Here is an 18,842-nt window from a genome sequence, read left to right as displayed (position 1 = left end):
GAAGAGTAATCCCAGGACAGAAATGTCACAGGCAGGACAACAACCAATGCTCATTGCTTTTTTTTTTTTTTTTTAAATTAAATTTATTGGGGTGACAATTGTTAGTAAAATTACATAGATTTCAGGTGTACAATTCTGTATTACATCATCTGTAAATCCCATTGTGTGTTCATCACCCAGAGTCAGTTCTCCTTCCATCACCATATATTCGATCCCCCTTACCCTCATCTCCCACCCCCCACCCCCCGCCCCCCTTACCCTCTGGCAACCACTAAACTATTGTCTGTGTCTATGAGTTTCTGTTTCTCATTTGTTTGTCTTGTTCTTTTGTTGTTTTTGGTTTATATACCACATATCAGTGAAATCACATGGTTCTCTGCTTTTTCTGTCTGACTTGTTTCACTCAGCATTACTCTCTCAAGATCCATCCATGTTGTCACAAATGTTCCTATATCATCTTTTCTTACTGCCGAATAGTATTCCATTGTGTATATATACCACAACTTCTTTATCCATTCATCTATCGAAGGACATTTTGGTTGTTTCCATGTCTTGGCCACAGTAAACAAAGCTGCAATGAACATTGGAGCACACGTGTCTTTATCTCTAAATGTTTTCAGATTTTTTGGGTAGATACCCAGGAGAGGGATTGCTGGGTCATATGGAATTGCTCATTGCTTTTTAAAGGCACATCCTAGTACCTCCCTCCATTACAGCATCATTCACCCTTGTAGGATATTTTGAGAAGCTTCCTCTCTGCCTCCCCACCCCCAAGAAAAAAACTTATTTATTTTATTGGTCAATTAATCCATTAGAAGAATTGTCTTAAGTGATAAGCCAGGACTTAATGGAATTTGGCACATAGGCATCCATGACGGGATTGTCACTGTTTGGGGCAAATAAGCGTGATGATCTTCTTGAAAGCAGAGGATTTAGTAAAGAAAAAAGGGTCATTTTAATAAAATAAAGAGCATCAAAAAGACGTGTTCTTCAAAATTTGGTCCCTAACCAGCCATGTTAACTCCATCATTATATAAAGGAAAAAAATATTTCCCCTTTCCCCATATAAAAACATCACTAATATGAAGAGTGCAGTTTCTATTCTGCATATTTCTGCATCCATCTTTATTACTTCTCAAGGTAGCTGAGTTTCAGTTGGGTGCCTTAACACAAGGAAACGCTGGATGCCCTCATCTATGTGACATTATCTGTACTTTGTGAATACCTTACAAAGGATTAGTTCTTTCTTTTTCTTTTGGAACTAGGCATCTATATGATAGATCAGTTTTGTAGGGTCCACATGTTAATCTCCTATGGTAGCCTCTTCACCTACTTCTTGTGTGAAAGAGAGAACTTATCTGATTTAAGACTCTGCTAGTGATTACCATGCTTTTAATCCCAGAAACTATCTCAAACTACAGATAAGAAAATGAGGCCAAAAACTTTAAATTATTGCTCTCAGGTCATAAAGCAATCATTTGACAAAGCTATAAATGACACAAGAAATGTTTGATTCTTAGATTGACACTCTAGCCTTCAGTACATCACATTGCATTTTCAATCTCAGTTGACCAAACTGTCTCTTAGTTAATTAAGCTCTCTTATAAATACCTATTTTTCATACATTAAAATAAAGAAATAATTCTTGTGTTTTGTTTTTGTATCTATGAGGAATACTATAATTATTTTTTGTCTCCACTTTGAAGATAGATAATCTGAGTCTTGAAAGAAGTTTCTAGGCCACATCATATATCAAACTGTAGTCTATGAAGTTCATAGGAAACTATAGACTTTTCTTAATTTCCATTCTCATACTACAGGTAATGAAACTGGCTGAAGAGCAAAATAATTTATGCGAGTTAATGAGAAAAGGCAATATCAGAATCTGGGGAGATCCCATGTGTTGGAACTGTCAGTTTTGTGGACTCTCTACTACTGGTTTGGGCTAAACCTACAAGGAAAGTGTCAAAGTCTTGGCCAAGTTCAGTGCATATGAGTTGCACCCACACAGCAGTTAGTCAGAAAGAAGTAGAATCCAAGGATGTTGCAATATAGTACCTTTCCACTTGAATTAATCATCTTCAGAAAATAAGACTAAAAGTACAGTTAAGCAGCAACAAGGGCAAAAGCGAGATTTACTGCTGATTGAAATGGACTAGTATTTCTTTGTTCATACCCATAAAAATCACGCAGTGCAGCAGGAGGAAGAAATTAAAGGAGCATTTAGAAGGCCAGTGGCAATGGTATATCATTGTAAAGAAGAAAGAATGAGAGTGTATTAGGTGAACCATAGCACCAAGGAAAGAGAAGTAGGTGTCCGCTGTCTGATCTTGTATTATTCATCAAAGGGAACTTGTCCACATAATGTAGAAAGTTTCTCCTTGTAGGGAAAGAAAAATATTTTGAAAGAGACACAAAAAATCTTTTGTGTGTAATTTTTATGCATATGTAAGAAAATATTTCTGATGCCAGAATCAGAATTGGAACCATATTTGTGGTATGTGTTAAAATATTTAAATTTGTGTCAATAGCAGAGGTGACAACGGTTATAGTTGATTCAGGTGAAAAACACTACTTTTGTTATAACTCTTGAAAAAAAATATTTCTATAGATATTTTAACTTTCCCAAAGTGCTTTCATGTCTTTTGTCTCATTCATCTATTTGTTTACATATATTTGTTAAGTGTCTGCTGTGTGCAGTTCTAGATGCTGGTGATATATTGGTTAATAAGGCATACTTTACCCATGCCCCTGGAAACTTACAGTCTTATGGTAGAAAGACAAACAGTGAACAAGTAAATAAACAAGATGTTTTTAGAGAGTGATAAAAGAACAGAAATCAGATTGATAAGAGTATGAGTTTATAGTAGAGGCCAATTTAGACAGAGGAGTCCTGGAGGGCCACAGTGATGAGGGTACTCTAGAGGGAGAAGGAGACAGATGGAAAAGCTCTTATTAGTTTAAGAACTCTGAGAGATATTTTGACCCTGTGTCAATGTACCAATTTTACAAAATAGGAAAGTGAAACACAAAGAGAATAGATGACTATCCAAGGGAGAACAGTGCATTAGTGGGATAGTGACTAACCCCAGGCCTCCTCATTCAGGCCAATACCATTTTTGTTATATGAGAAATGAAGGGAAAGTTAAAATTTATGGTATATATGGGTTGGTAAAACAAATGCAAAATAAAGATGCTCACTATTCGGGAGTGATGCATGTTTTTTTCATTCAGTATTACTGGATTTGTTTTCTTTGTTTTACTACAGCTTTTATCAGATTATATATATATATATATATATATATATATATATACACACACACACACATATATATACATGTATATGTATGCATATATATATATGTCTATATATACATATACACACACACACACACATATATATATATATATATATATATATATATATATATACACAATCTCAGTTACAAGTTAATGTTACATAGATATAAAAGCATAAGTATAAACATTTTTTAAAAGTTTAAAAACATGTTTATATCATGTGTTTGGTTAAAAATATATTGAACATAATGAGAGATGATTTCTTTAACAATTCTTTCTAAATGACACATCAATTTTCCTGCTGGTTTTGATCTCTGTGATTCACAGTCTCAAGTTAGAGGTAAATAATAAAGCTTTTTCAATAAACAAAATTAACCAAAACAGAAAAGTAATGAAAGTAAACAAAAAACAAATTGAAACAATTTACCAACACCACTAGCACCCCAAAAAAGGAGGAAAAAAGAATCCATTAGCCGTATCCTGGATGGTGAAAAGTCCAAACTTCCAAACATATGAAATAAAAGTAATAAGAATAGTGCCAACATGTGAAAATGGCTTATGTTTCTTTAATAATTTTCTACTAAGAAAGGTGGTGGTTTAAAATAAATTTTACTTTGGGGAAAATAATTGAAAATCACAACTTGAACTAAATGTAAGACAGTGATCTAAAGCTCACAAAAGCCTGGGGAAAGAAGTGTTCTGGATATGGATTTTATTTTCATTTTTTTATTCTTTTTATTTCTTATTTATTCTTTTATTTTCTTATTTTCTTATTATTTTCCCCTTTTCACTAATCCCCAACGCCCCTCCCATCTGGAAACCATCAAAATGTTCTCTGTATCTATGAGTTTGTTTCTGTGTTGTTTGCTTGTTTATTTCATTGTTAGATTCCACATATACAAAATCACATAGTATCTGTCTTTCTCTGTCTGACACTCCACTCAGCAAAATACCCTCCAAGTTCATCCATGCCACTGCAGACGGCAGTAACCTATTCTCTTTCATGGCTGAGCAATATTCCATTGGGTGTATGTACCACTCCTCTTTGTCCACTCATAGATTGACAGTCACCCAGACTGCCTGCACATCATGGCCATTGTAAACAATGCTGTAAAGAACATATGGATGCACACATCCCCTCAAAGTAGTGTTTTGGATTTCTTTGGATAAATAACCAGAAGTGGGATTACTGTGTCCTTCTTTGTCTCTTGTTACATATAACCTTTGTTTTAAATTCTTTTTTTTTTTTGTATAAGTATTGCTACCCAAGTTTTTGTTTGTTTGTTTGTTTGTTTTTCAACGTTTCATTTCCATTTTCATGATGTCTTTTTCCCATCCCTTTACTTTCAGTCTGGGTGTGTCTTTCAATCTGAAGTGAGTCTCTTGTAGGCAGCATATGTAAGGGGCTTCTTTTCTAACCATTTAGCCACCCTATCTTTTGATTGGATCATTTAATTCACTTGCATTTAAAGTAATTGCTGATAAATGTGTAGTTATTGCCATTTTATTTTTCATATTTGTTTTGGGGGGAGGGGTGTCTTAAAGAAGTCCCTCTAAGATTCTTTGTAATTATGATTTGGTGTTGATGAACTCCTCTAGCTTTTTCTTGTCTGGGAAGCTCCTTTTCTGTCCTTCAGTTCTAAATGATAGCCTTGCTGGGTAGAGTAATCTTCGTTGTAGGTCCTTGCTTTTCATCACTTTTAATATTTCCTGCCACTCCCTTCTGGCCTGCAAAGTTTCTGTTGAAAAATCAGCTGACAGTATTGTGGGAGCTCCCTTGTAGGTAACTAACTGCTTATCTCTTGCTGCTTTTAAGATTCTCTCTTTGTCTTTAAGCTTTGGAATTTTTCATTATAATGTGTCTTGGTGTAGGCATCTTTGGGTTCATCTTGTTTGGGACTCTGCACTTTCTGGGCTTGTATATATATTTCCTTTACGAGGTTAGGGAAGTTTTCCGTCCTTATTTCTTCAAATAGGTTTTTTATTCCTTGTTCTCGCTCTTCTCCTTCTGGTACCCCTATGATGTAAATGTTTGTGCACTTGATGTTGTCCCAGAGGGCCCTTAAACTCTCCTCTTTTTACTTGGATTCACTTTTCTTTTTGTTTTTCTGTTTGAGTGTTTTCTACTACTTTATCCTAAAAATCAGTGAGTGGATCCTCTGCTTTATCTAATTTACTGTTGATCCCACTAATGTATTCTTCATTTCAATTATTGTATTCTTTATTTCTGACTGATTCCTTTTTATGTTTTTTATCTATATTTTTATGTTTCCTATCTCTTTGTTGAAGTTCTCCCAGAGATCAGTGAGCATCCTTACGAACAGTTTTTGGAACTCTGCATCTAATCGATTGCTTGTCTCCATTATTAAAGTTTTCTTTCTGGTGCTCTTTTCTGTCTTTCATTTGGGAGATGTTTCTTTGTCTCCTCATTTTGGCTCCCTGTGTTTGTTTCTACGTATTAGCTAGAGTTGCTATGCCTCCCAGTATAGTAGAGTGGCCTTATGTAATAGCTGTCCTATGGGGCCCAGTGGTGCAGTCTTCCTCTTCCCCTGTGCTGAGTGTTCTAGGTGTGTCCCTTCTGTGGCTTGTGTGTGCCCTCCTGTTCTAGTTGAGCTTTGATTCCTGTTGGCACATTAATGGGAGGGATTGATCCTCAGGCTTATTTTTTATGAGGACTGGCTCTGACTACAGTGGAGTACCTCTTATGCAGGTGCTCACCCTATAGAGCAGGATTCACTTTTGCAGGGCTCCGGGGCCTGCTGAGTATTCCTTTTGGGTATGTCTTTTGTGGAGGTAGTTGTGTTGTATTTTGGTATGGTAAAGCTGATTACCAGATGTGTTGGTTCTGGGCATCTTGGGACAGGCACTGTTGCTAGTTAAGGTCAGCCACTGCCTGTGCCCTCCCTGGGGCCACTTGGTATGAGCTACAGGGTAATCTGAAGATGGTTTGATTTGTGCTGGGCTTAAATGTGCCTGGAGAGACTAAGCTGTGAACTGAGGTCAGCTGCCAACTGTGCCAGGCTTGGGGCTACTTAGCAAGAGATAGAAGGCATGCCAAGGCCAGATGGTTCTTGTTTGGGTTTTGTGACCCTTTGAGAGATTTTAGGAATGTTCAAAGCATGAGGCAAGACAGGCCATTTTTATGGAAACTACTGGAATTGGATTAGTTGGGCCTGCAGGGTGGGTGGGATGGAGTCTCAAAGAATCGCCAGGGCAGAGCAAACACTTAGTCAGTTTGATGGGAACTAATATGTGGGGGTTGCTTGCATCTGCATACTGTGTGGGGAAGAGTTCAACAAAGGAACAATGCTCTTTGCTGGCAGTTCTGTCTGGAAGAAAGCTGCCCCTCCAACTCCTGCCCTGAATCCACACAATTCAGTTCCTCCCCATATGCCCCTGCCACCTTTAGAGCTGCTGCCCCAGTGCTGGAGCTGAGGCAGTGTGTCCATCAGTGAGTAAGTCCATGTATGAACCCTTTAAGAGGAACACATCAGACTCCAGCCGCCCTCCATGGTACTCAGCCACAATTTTGGTTGGTTTTCAAAGCCAGAAGTCGTGAGGACTTCTCTATAGTTGTGAGGCACTGTAACCCTGGGGTGGGGACCTGGGTGTGGGGCTGGGACCCCTTGCTTCTCAGGGGACTTCCGCAACTGAGATATTCCTCCTGATGTTTGACTGACACATGTAGGTGTAGGACCAGCCCATTCCCATCTCCACCCCTTCTACCAGTCTCACAGTGGCTTATTCTGTATATCCTTACCTATATGACTTCTTTTCAGCCAGACTTCTGGTGATTCTCAACTTCAATGATGGTTGTTCTGTAGTTCAATTGCAATTTTGATGTGGTCGAGAGAGCAGGCAGCACGATGTTTGCCTATTCTGCATCTTGACTGGAAACCTCATTAATTAATTTTTGACAAAGGTATAAAGGCAATTTAATGGAGAAAGGATCATGATTTTAACAAGTAGTGCTGAAACAATTTGAGCTCTTATGCAAAAAACAAACAAATGAACAAACAAACAAACACCTTGATGCATATCAAAAGTTAACTCAAAATGAATCAGATACCTAAATGTAATACCCACAAATAAAAAACTTCAAGAAGAAACATAGGAAAGAATCTGTGATTTTGCCTTAGGTAAAGATTTCTTAGATAAAGAAATAGCACAATCCTTTAAAATATTGCTAACTAAAACTATCAAAATTAAATAAATAATTCTTTGAAAGACACTGTTAATAGAATGAAAAGATGTGCCACACTTTGGGCAAACATATTTGCAAATATTTGATTGTAGTGTGGGGTTGGTATCCTTCATATATAAAGACTTCTCAACTCAGTAATAAGAAACAAACATCTCAATTAAAAATGTGTTTAAATTATTTGAAAAGACACATCATCAAAGAAAATATACAGATTGAAAATAAGCACAGGAAAAATGCTCAACATCATAACAATTAGCAAAACGCAAATTAAAGTCATCCCTCATATAATGGAAAAAATAAGTGAAAAATAACAGCTGATGCTACCAAGCACAGGGTAGAGGAGGAAATAGAAATCTCATCCCTTTGTGGTGAGGATGAACACTGGTAGTAAAATGAAATCTTTTTTACAAAAGTTTATCTTAAAAAGTTGCCATATTCTTGTCACAATTTAGCAATCTTGTGGTGAAAACTTATGTTCACACAAATATTTATATGTAAATATTACAATTCTTTTGCTTTGAAAGCAAGCATGCACACACACCTAATCTAACATTATTCAAAAGGGTTGAAAAGAAAAAAAGTGGACTTTTGCTTCTGACTGTGATCTAGTAATAAATATTGGCTTTAATCTTCCGAGGAAAACAACTGGTAAACAGGAAAATTATGTGAAGCAACTATTTTCAGACATCGAACAATGACAGTAAAAGACTTATTCGTAAGAAGAATAGAACAAAGATGGTGAGCCCTAATATCGTTGAGGGTTTCTGCCTGGTGGCAGTTTTCAGACTGTAGGCACGGCAAGGAAAACCGAGTCTGGTGGCTTTGCTGAGTTGAGGAGCTAGAGTTCAGACTAAAACCCTATCCCACTGAGAATATGCTAGATGTCCTGGAGGCTTTGAGGAGAGAAAAAGAGGGAGATGTCTCTTAGGCTACATATTCCCAGAGACTTGAGAGAGAAAGAATTGATATATAAGTTGTAAAATTAGCAGACTTTTGTGTCAGCTGCTTGCAGACTGGATATTAGGTTCTGAGAAAGGCATTGAAACAACAGAAATAGCAAATCTGAAGGGACTATGAAGACTGAGACAGTGTTTTTGTGGTAGTTGAAGTTGACTGATGACTATAGGCATTCTCACCATCTTGGAAGGAAGCACAACAGAATGAATAGAACTCACTCTCCTGCATTTCAGTAGGATGGGCAAAATAAGTTATTGAGTGAAAGCAAATAATAAAAGTGATTGAACTTATGGCCTTAGATTTAGACTCACTTAGACTCATTTAGACTCACTTCACATGTAAAAGCTTTTTCCTATTTTCCATTTTTTAAAATCTTTTTTCAATAGATTTGAAGGAAAGTAGATGATGTGAACATAACAAATGTCTGATATGGTCATCTCGGCCAGGATAATTTCTCAGAGGAGAGCTGGTGGAGGCTGCAGCATCCCCACAGTGGTTTACACATAGGCCTCAAATGACTTCAAGCCCTTCCTTCTCATCCATTTGTTCTCCATTCCCCTTCTCTTCAATTCTAACTTTAATTTTGAAAAAATTTAAATCTACAGAAAAGTTGCAAAAATAATACTCCGTATACTAAAATGAATTCCATATACTGTTCAGCTACATCACTAATTTTGTCACATTTGTTTTCTCACTGTTTATGTGTTTATTTTTGTTCTTTAAAATATTAATTCAAAGCAAATCTTACAGAAATATATAAGAAATTCTGTGCAAACTTTGGGAAACTGTTATAGTTTTATCATCTTGCTTTTTATATGTTTTATTTTAAGAATTTATTTGTACCTCTTCACACACATATAATTGAGGAATTACATGCAGAATACAATTTTTAACAGAAATGAGAATACCGTAACCTATTAGCATTCTGTTGTGCATGTCTTTTGCTTCTCTAGTTCATTGCCTATTAATAAAAATGTATGTAAATATTTATTCAGCAAACATTTAAGGATTATGAACTATGTGCCTGCTGGATTCTGATGCAGATTTTCTAGTTTTTATCTCTTTTAGAAAAAAAATAGTAAAATGGAAATATGTTTGATATTTTGTCCAAAGACACAATTAATTAATATTTGATAAAATTCCAACATGGATTTGGGGATACCCATTAAGTTATCAGGGACTACCTTTTTATCTCCGGTGAGATGGGAGAGTTTCTGGGGATGGATACCTACGCTCAAAGTTAGATGTATCACTCACCTTTGACACAGTAGACAGTGACATATTGTTAGATCATCCAGACAGCATTAAATTGGTTTGAAATGTAATTATCTTTGTCAGCAGACACAGCATACTATATTGGGTAGCAGCTCATCAGAAACAGTGACTGTAAAATTGTGGTCCCTCAGGGCTCTGTTTTTGTCCTTTTATTTTTATATTTATATGCTTCTCATGGCAGTGTCATTAATAGATCTGGACTTGATTATCATATCTATGCCAGTATTATTCAGATTTACTAACTGGTTTTTGTAGAATCAAATCATATGACTTCCCAACTCCCTTCCTGCTTTATTAAAACTTGGGATTGCGTGATAAGGGTAGGTTCTTTGAAAGAATGTTCATAAGGACACATTCATGTTGACCTATCTATATTATTTTATGGATTTTTTTCTACTTTGCACTCTCCTTCAGCTAGATTACATGAATTCGGCTGAAAAAATTATATTAGAGGATACTATTCTGCCTTTATTGGCAGGATTCATATTTTTCATGTGGCACAGGAATTTCACAAAATATTTTTTTCATTGTATTATTAATGGAAGTTGTATATTATGATTTCTTTACTCCAAAATTATATATTTTTGAACCAAATGCAGAGTTATATAAATCCAGTGGGACCATCCAATTCTATCACATTATAATAGAGTCACTAATAGAAATGTCCCTACAGCAAATTTCATCATTCTCAAGGTTTCAAGTGATTACAAAAGTGTGATGTGAAATATAATGTGTTTTTAAAAATAATCTCAAAGTAAAATTCTGTGGTCATTGTATTCAGCCTATAGGATCAAATTCCAACTCTTAAGAATGATCCTCAATTCTCCAACCTCCCTTTTTAGCCTTTTCTCTTTTTTGTTTGTGTGTTTGTATGAGCACATGAATCTCATACATTCATCAAGGTGGTTAGTATCTTCAAATAGAGGAGGACCAGAGATTCCCTGATTTTGTATTACACATTAACCTTGCTTTTCTCTCCTAAAATATGATGTTAAATAAGTGCCTGACTTTTGTTTAATTTGAGGCCACAAGGGCTATAACTACAAGAAGAGTCAAATATTCCTTTATAGGAGAGGTGTTTCCTTATCTCTTAGCACATGCTAAGATATAGTAAAGGGGGCTCCAGAACTCATGACTTAGCTCATGCTCATACCTGAAAAGAACAGATGATTTGGCTGAAGCTGCATCTTCCTGCTGACTTCACAAAGAGAAGTAATTGTGTTCGCATGAGCTTAATTCAAGAGTTTGAAGGGAGCGAAGTGAGTGCTTCTTGGGGACCATATGTCAAACCCACAAAAGTTATCCAGTCTTATGTTGCTGTATAAGAAATTCCACTCAAGGGGACTGCATATAAGAGTACAAGTATCTCAACAGAGACCCAGGGGCTGAGGGAGTTGTAAGTAGCCAGCCAGTGCCAGCACTGTGGTAGCTGCAGTCTGAGAGCTCAGGCAAGAACACCTCTGCATAATCAAAAAGCCCCCAATGAGTGAGAAAAGAGCAATGATTCAACAGCCATCCGGAGGGTACCAATGCCACATTATAATGCTACCACCTATATAACACTAAGTTCCGTATCCCTGATTTTTCTTCCCTAAGTTAGGTTTCTGAGGCCCTGGAAGTAGTTTAAATTGGATAGTAGTTTGAAGTTATTTAAGCATGTTAGAGTGGTCTGAAGTTGTAGGGTTATTAGAATAAACCAGGCATCTCAATTATCTACAAGTGACTGGAAAATCCATGGGATTTGTTTGAGATTTTATCTGAGGGACAGTGAAAAATGGATCCACATAGTGAGTTTACAAAAGCTGTAGTGAGAAAAAATAAACTTGCTTGTTTCAGTGAAGTCCAGTTCCTCCAATAAATGAGTTGTATTCCTTGTAGTTCTTTTCCCATTATCTCTGCCTCTGCAGACCAAAATGCAGCTTCCAAAATGAACTTTCAAGTTGAAGCCTTTTCTGACTTTCTATGATAAATCTTTTCTCAAGGTACTTTGCACTGCTGTCACAATGATCTGTCTTTATGGATTGGACCGTTCAATAAAAAAATAACAGACATTAAAACATGCAAACAGAAGTATAATGAATGTATCAAAGGAGTCAGAGTGCTATAGGACTTTATAGTAAGACTTAACTAGATATTGGACTCACTGAAGAAGTGATCTTAAGCTGAGAGGTAAAGAGAATAGATGTTAACCACCTGAAGACAGAAAGATAGTGTGATTCCAGCAAAAGGAGGATATTGAGAAATTGAGACAATCTTATTATTGCTAAAGTAGAGGGAGTAAAAAGAATGAAAATACTAGAGAGAGGAATGAAGTTAATGGTAGAGAGCCCTGTAATCCTTGCACAATAGAGCTTAGGTCTACTCATATCTATTCACTTCTCTTTTTCTCACTTCTCAAAATACCCACTATATAGGTGGGCATATAAATACCAGGATAAATATTACATTTTTTAGTCTCCTTGCTAGGTAGGTGTGGTTTTTGATTAAATTTAGGGCAATGTGGTATAGGAACTGAGATACATTACTAGGGAATGAGTCCTTCAAGGGAGAGGATGCTACCTCATCTCTGTCTCCTTCTCCATTCCGTTTTTTGGAATGTGTTTGGGTTGGTGAACTATCTCAGATTGTGAAAGCAATGGTGTAATCTAAGAAATAGCAAAGCAGCAATATAGAAGAATCCTCTGTGTCTTAATGATACGGAAGTAATGCTGTCATTACAATTCTAAGCTGCCTTCCCCAGACTGTTATGTTAGGAAGAAATTAGTTCCATTTAGTTTAAGTCACTCTTATGTTAGGTTTTGTTACTCACAGTTTAGCCATAGACCCAGTAAAACAACATATTAAAGACTTTTCACTTTATCTTATAGGCAAGCTTTAAAGTGTTTTATGCAGATGAAAGACAAAGACTAAAGAATAGAAAATGGTTTGGGGATGGGGCAGAAGACTAAGACAATTTTTCAAAGGAATGAATGATTTATATCGTATTTACCCAAAAATATACATGAGCTAAGTAATGGCTACTATCTTAGGCCTTCGGGCTTCTATAACAAAATACCACAGACTAGGGAACTTATAAACAACAGAAATTTATTTCTCATAGTTCTGGAGGCTGAGAAGTCCAAGATCAAGGAACTAGTAGATTTGGTGTCTGATGATAACCGCTTTCTTGTTCATAGATGGCTATCTTCCTGCAGAAGGGGCAAGGAAGCTCTCTAGGGTCTCATTTATCAGGGCACTGATCCCATTCGTGGGAGCTCCACCCTGTGACCTAATCACCTCCCAAAGTCCTCACCTCCTAATACCATCCTTTTGGGGGTTAGCATTTCAACATATGAATTGGGGGACCCCAAATAATCAGTCTATAGCAGCTACCCTTAGTTTTCTCACTACCATTTTGGTATACAAGACATTAAACTACGTGATATACTGTGTTTCCCCGAAAATAAGACCTAACTGGACAATCAGCTCTAATGCATCTTTTGGAGCAAAAATTAATATAAGACCTGGTCTTATTTTACTATAAGACCAGGTATAATATAATATAATATAATATAATATAATATAATATAATATAATATAATATAATATAATATAATATAATATAATATAATATGACTGGGTAGTATGTAATATAAGATCAAGTCTTATATTAATTTTTGCTCCAAAAGATGCATTAGAGCTGATTGTCCGACTATGTCTTATTTTCGGAGAAACATGGTAGCTTATTATGGTCTATTATAGTCACGGTATCTCTTAGTTTAGCTACCTTTTCCTAGTTTTTTAGACACTGAAATTGTAAATAGAAGAAGCGGTTAAAGTATAAATATTTTATGTGTTTATGTTTTGTTGATAATTCTTTGTGAAATCTATTACACAGTATTTAGAGAAATATACAATACCAACTCCTATGTGAGTAGTCATAATCAAATGAAAAATTGAATTGTTTATTTTAAATTAAATTAAATGTCTAATGGCTTTTACTTGTAATGAGCAAAAGGCAATCTGGTCATGGATTTGAGATGTATAAACTCGTCCAAAACAGGAAATTAGGAGCACCGTTCCAAACTGAAAGCCCATTCATCTTCGAATTTGGGACATTCATTTTCTTTTCATAAGCTAGTTTATAGCAACTAAAAAAATGACATCAGAGAAATCCAAAAATAGACTTCTTTTGATTTTTAGCACATTATTGCCAAAAAAAAAATGCAACGTCAAATTAGAACAAATTAAGAACCACTAGATCTTTAAAAATGGTTTGGGAACTTAATAGCATCTGACTTATGTGATAAAGAAGTCATCATTCTTTATCAGTCTTGCTTTCTGACTTAAAATTTTACTTGTAAATTGTTGTCTTGATTATTTTTATGGCTGTTTTATAAAGGCCTTTCCTTAAAAAAATCGTGTGTGTGTGTGTGTGTGTGTGTGTGTGTGTGTGTGTGTGTATTTCAGACCAAAATGAGCATGTTCCTTCCCACTGCCTGGGAAGATCAAATTCAGTCATTAGTATTTACATAGCACTTGCTTCCATCGAATTCTAAGAGCAGAGGAATTCTGTTCTAAAGTCATTGGTAAGACAGTTCTTTTTTTTCTTTTTCCCCCATGAACATACTGAAATTATGCACTGGGCAAATTAGTGAATTTTACCAAATATGTCTCAAAGATAAATATAGCAATTTTCACAGTGAATGTTTTCCATCTCTCAGGAAATCTATGTTTGTCATGAAATGACAAGTTTTTTTGGAGGGTTGGGAGAATGGAGAGATTGCCTTTGCAAACTGATTTTGAATTTCGTTAAATAACAAGGCAAACCTGAAAAATATTTTATATTTAATGGAAGTACTTAAGCATGATCTTTTGGTGGAAAGCAAATGGAAAGAATTTTTAGCACATCTACTGAAGAAACAGATTTTCCTTTGCCGCTTCAGGGTGATCATTATAAACTGTAACTTTAAGATTTTAAATTATGAAAAATATCTCATCTTGGAAGTTCATGTGAATTTATACCAATAAACTAGTCTTGTAATGTTGTAACTGAGAATTAGTGTGCTTTTATAAAGTGATAACTACTGTTTTTCTGTGCAGTAATGCCAAAAATAATCAGGTTTAAAATATGACTTGACTTACAGTATATATTATTGGCATAAAATATTTCGTATATGTATCTCTACTATATATGTGTATATACTATAGTATATATAGTATATAGTATATATACTATATATAGTATATAGTATATATATATACTATATATACTATATACTATATATATACACATATATGTGTGTATGTATATATATACACATATATATATAATGAAATGAATGAAATAAGATGAGGTACCTAAGATTTTATGCCTACTAAAAGCATATAATTAATAAAAAATCCAAAATATATGGACTCCCTAAATTCTTTCTACATCTCACCAGTTAGCTTTCTGAAAAGACCCAGATCTTTAATCCAGTTATTAAAGCCATAGTGAAGATTAACTGTGAGAAAGTTAATATGCTAATTATATAATAACATTATAGGGATGCCAGCTGATAAATACTTGAAAACAATAGCTGTGACAGAGTTCTCACAATTATTTCACTAAGAAGTATTCTTTATGGTAGAAATAATAATAATAATAATTAATAATAATAATAAAACAGCAACAAAACAATGTTGAAGTGTTTTGTGTATTGTACCCCAAATCAAATTGAAGTAGCAAAGCTTTTATTTTCTTTTCACCTCTCTACACCCCTACGAATTTCTTGTATTTTGTTTGTGTGATCATTATAAGGGGAGTTTAATAATTAATGCTGTCATAGCAACCTATTGCTTTTCTTTTTGCCCATTTCCCTTATTTATGTGACACCTGGCTTAATAGCACCTTCCGTCATAGCTCTCTTTCTTCATGCTAAAGCTATGTGGATTTTAATGTAGTTAGTTGTTTAATTTTTGATATCATAGTGTAGCCAATTCATGTTTTAAGTCAGTCTTCAATTAGAAGGTCTAATTAACACACAATTCTTAACACAGAAAGGAATGGACAAGAAAAGACTGGCATTTTTTTTTCTCATAAAATTGTAATGCTATCATTCAGGAATTGTGTTATACGTGACTATCTTAATCCTTATGTAACTGAGGTTTGATTGACCAGAAAGTTTTGATAAATTGATATGGTTTGTCATCAGCTTTTAACAAACGTTCTGCCTGACAGCTTAACAAAAGAAATATAACACCACCTAGAGTCGAGAGTAATCATAATAATTATCATTTTTATAAAAGGCAATAATAGAACAAATGGCAACAAATGCGTTAACTTACATGCTTCCTCTCACCAATCTACTACCAATGTTTAACTGTCTCCTATAAAACTAATCTTACCCATATAAATGTAAATGTAATTGATCATGATCGACAAAATTTAGCGATGGTTGTTTCAATAATTTATAAGCTAACTCATTATTATTTCCCTAGCAATTGGCAAAATTTTGTGTTTGCACCTGGAGGATGTTTGCGATTCTGCATAACCCAGGTTTATTTTCTATGTATTGCAAAACGCAGGATGTTCCCTTTAATAACCTGAAATTTTAATAAGGGTCTAAGAAATAGTTGAAAAAGTGAGTGAACTTGTATTTAAATTAGGTCTTTGAGAGTTTGGATATTCCAACTTGGTGAACTCTAATTAAATCCCTTAAGGCCACTGGGTCTGCCTCCCTAGTTTTTGACAGTGAAAGTAAGGTCTTCAAAAAGAGTCCCTTGGCAGTATACACTTGGAGGGAAAAAATCCTGCAACCCTTCACTACAGCATTTTACAAAGCTAGTATTCCAGAAGGAGTACCAGACAAGGGGAACAATAGAGACTAAAAGCTGAGAACTAATAAAATAAGGAAAGTAGAGGAATAGGAAATTAGAAAAAAACAGTAATTCAAGAAGACCATCACTCACTCATACTGAGATATGGATGTAAAGCAAGTTAAAGGAGCAAATGAGATATATTTGTGCTGGTAACGGCAAAGCAAATCTTAGTTGGCACATTTTTCAATTAACATTTCCAGTAAGAAATGCTCAAATACAAAATTGCCATTTGTTAGTTCTGACATTATAGTGGCTTTCCCTCGGGGGTACACATTTTCTATATAAATATCTAAGCTTTTTTTTTTTCTTTTTAACTAGATTTCAGTATTCAATTGTGTGGGTGAGTTTAACTGTGATTGTGAGAGCAAAACAGGTATTGAATCTACTTAGGGCCAAGAAGAAATAACTAACAGGTGATCAAAATGTGGAACTTAAACTTAACTGTATTCTTAGTAGCTTTTCCTATTTAATAATACACATGTGAACCAAATAAACATTGAGTGGGTGTTTCCTTATGTTGTCAATATGTTGGAGGATGGAGGAAGGGAGAGATTTTGTACTTTTTCCTCACATTTAAAATACATTCAAAAGAATTATTTCTTGATATTATAAAACTCACAATTGAATCTCCTTATCCTGTTATGTACTAAATGCTCCAAATAACCTTCTAAAAGGAATAGAAATATCAACCTTGCAGAAAGTTATTTCCTCCCCCTAACGTTTCAGTTGTGACCAAAATACCAGCTTGACTGCCAGTGTGTGCATCAGTCCTTCCCATATATACCGCTCTCGTTCCTTTTTACTTTGTAGCACTTACGTTCCCTTTTGCTAGTCTGTATTTCAATAGGTTAAGAGAAGATAAGGATCTGCCAGTGGTGGCAGATACCTAAAACGTTTTCTCACCATGGATTCCAGTGAATATCGACAGAAAATTAATTGAAGAGGAGAGGCACGCTGCGTGGTTCTCATTAGTCTTGTTCCTGTGCCTTGGCCATGTGGACCACTGTATTCTTTCATATCTGATTGATATGTGATATCCTGGCAGCACCCATCCTGACCAAATGCTCTACAAAGTAGGAATGATGTAGGAAAACTTAGAATTTATACTTTTGTAGTTTGCTCTACTTTTTATTTCAAAAAGCCTTTTAAAGCCCTATGAATGCTATTTAGATCACTTGTATGTCTAGATGGAAATAGTGATTCTTGATGCTGTGAATAAGCCCCTAACCCCAAGGCATATGGAGCTACTGGGTGCTAGCTTTGTTCTTAAGAAGAAGTTCCAAAAAAGTTTTATTTACTTTTTGAACTCTTTACTAGGATAAAAGTGCCACAGTGCTTTTGTGGTGTGCTACTTAAGTGGTTGCATCTTTTCTTGGGGGAAAAATGAAAGTAACAAGCAAAATATAGAGGAGGTTTTAGTTCTCTGATCAAAAGAATAATTTATTGATCTGCTGCTTAAAAGGAAAAGATCTGTTTGGGGAAAGTCATTGTACTATCTAGAGTTTGAACTTTTCTTTTATTATCTATTAGAGCATAAGTCTACATTTTTCTTTCTGCAGAAGCAAAATTCATAATTAAAATAAGAACTCCATCACCACTATGACTGTATGTCAGTTGTAGTAAACTTGCAAAGCTGAAAATTTTTAATTTTTAATTAGTCTTAAATAGAGGTGATTTCTTCCAAGTGACAGTTTCGTACCACAATATTTTTGTTTCCTCCCATTTAATAGAAGGATTGTGTTTTGAAACCAAATATTATCTATTTTCTTTTGTCCCTTCTCACCTTCCAGACCCCAGAAAGTAGCTTGAATATCCTACAGAAGGATTTTCCAGTGACTATAAGAATAAACTGGAAGCAGAAATTGCAATCTTAGTTCAACTGTAGACTCATTAGGTCATGTGAACTAGAACACATTAGAACATTGAAACTTTTAATAAGGGCAACAAAAAAACTAGAGTTTAATAAGTATTTAGAAATTAAGGCACATAGGGCATTAAAAAAAGACATTTGACCCCTTCTTAGTATCAAACCTAAAGATTTTTGAATGGATACAAAGTACATCTAAATTGATAGAGATATTTATCTATGTGTGTGTCTGTATAAATTATTGTTGTTAGTTATATACTTTGGTATATCACATAAATATTGAGTAAACACATGCAATTGTGCTGATACAGCTTTCCCAAACGCTTTTCTTTGGAGTCTAGTATTTCTTTCATAAGGCATTAGTGAGTATTCTTTGGGGAAATAAAAGGTTTCCTG

This window comes from Rhinolophus sinicus, linkage group LG03 (genome assembly GCF_036562045.2).
Source record: "Rhinolophus sinicus isolate RSC01 linkage group LG03, ASM3656204v1, whole genome shotgun sequence".
NCBI lineage: Eukaryota > Metazoa > Chordata > Mammalia > Chiroptera > Rhinolophidae > Rhinolophus > Rhinolophus sinicus.
The sequence above is the reverse complement of the archived record's forward strand: the minus strand, read 5'-3'. Positions refer to the sequence as shown.